Genomic DNA, 1,911 nt, shown 5'->3' with positions numbered 1-1,911 from the left:
TCAAGAGTCTCTCATGTTTTGCCTTCCTCCCTCTCCCTCACTCTTTCCCCCCTTTCCCTCCCCATGGTCCTCTGTTAGGTTTCTTCTGTTAGACCTATGAGTGCAAACATATGGTATCTGTCCTCCGCCTGACTTACTTTGCTTAGCATGACACCCTCGAGGTCCATCCACTTTGCTACGAATGGCCAGATTTCATTCTTTCTCATTGCCATGTAGGATAACAGGTTTTTAAAATGTTATTTTATAGTATAACTGTAAAGTAGGCTAGAAAAAAGGAAATTTTAAGAAAATTTTAAGAGAAAACACATTGACTGTGTTGTATTTATAGAAAAACAACAACCCTGTATAAGTCGATTCACCCAGTCCAAACCTTTGTTGTTCCAGAGATCAATATATATTCATAAATTTGAAACTCAAATGGATACTTTTCTAGGAAAATGTAAGTTACGCAAACTGATTTAAGTAGAGAAAACCCATAAAGATTTAAAATGTCAATAGCAGAAAGTGAGGGTTAGAGAGTTAGCACTGCCCATTAGCACACATACACTTGGTTTTGTTGCTAAATTAGTCCAAACAGATCATATCTACAGTACTTACATTCTTCCTAAATGTAGAGATGAGAAACTTTTTTTTTTTGGTAACTTGTTACCCCCCTGTTGTCTTTCAAGTGTCCATTTTTCCTTGCCTTCTTCCTAAAAAGTTTCCTGATTTTGTCAGGAATCTATCCCTCCTGAGCTCTGTGGGTCTAAGGGCCAATTAATGTGAAAGAAATGGTGCCAGCACCATTTGTTGAAAAAACTGTTCAATGAAAAGGAAATAGGCTTTTTAACAGTTGGGACAATTGGATACACACATGCAGAAAGATGACTCTGGGCCCTGCATCACGTATCTAGTAAGATCAACTCAAAATGTATCACTGATCTAAATAGAAGAGCTCAGAAGACAAAACTCTTAGAAGATATACGGCTTGATAAATGCTGCCTTAGATGTGACATGAAAACCACAAGAGATAGAGAAAAACTGATAAATTGAATTACATCAAAATTGAAACTTTTGTGTTTCAGAACACACCCAAGTTGCTTACCACCATTTTGAAACTAGCAAGAGAGCCAATCTGATGACAGATCTGCTTCCCTGATGGGACAGAGCAGAGGCCAAGAACCTGAGTTTTTGAGATTATTGGGTCGCCGAATTAAAGAATCTTAAAGCCAGTTGTACCTTTGTAGTGATAATTATGTGAGATTTTCAGTTGGGGTTTCTGTTATGTGCAGCTAAATGTACCTTAAGGGGTCCACACTGAAGTAAAAAAAAGCCAGCTGCAGAAGATAGCACATGCTGTAAGATCGCATATTCTGGTCAATAAGCCTCCTTTAACAGAGAAATATTAACAGGTGCACAGTGCACAACGAGCTTTTTAAAGGTGACAAGAGACAGAAAACTAGCAAAAATGACAAAACGAAGGAACTCTCCCCTGAAGAACCTCCAGGAGAAAGTCACAGCCACACAACTGCTCAAGGCAGGTCTAGACAACATACCGGATCAAGAATTTAAAAAACTTGTCATAAAATTAATTGCTGGGGTTGAGAAAAGCATCAAAGAATCAACTGAGACAATGACTAGGCACTATGATGAGTTAAAAAAGGCTATAGGTGAGGTGAATAACAAACTGGAGGCAGCCACCTCAAGGATTGAGGCAGAGAGAAGAATAGGAGAATAATCCAGGAGCAGGAAAGGAGAATTCGAGACCTGAGTGATACAATCAAGCGGAACAACATCCGTATCATAGGAATTCCTGAAGAGGAAGACAGAGAGAAAGGGCCTTAAGGGATACTAGACCAAATTATAACTGAGAATCATAGGAATTCCTGAAGAGGAAGACAGGGAGAAAGGGCCTGAAGGGATACTAGACCA

The sequence above is a fragment of the Suricata suricatta genome, chromosome 8, assembly GCF_006229205.1.
Source record: "Suricata suricatta isolate VVHF042 chromosome 8, meerkat_22Aug2017_6uvM2_HiC, whole genome shotgun sequence".
Taxonomy (NCBI): Eukaryota; Metazoa; Chordata; class Mammalia; order Carnivora; family Herpestidae; genus Suricata; species Suricata suricatta.
Note: the sequence above shows the minus strand (reverse complement) of the source record.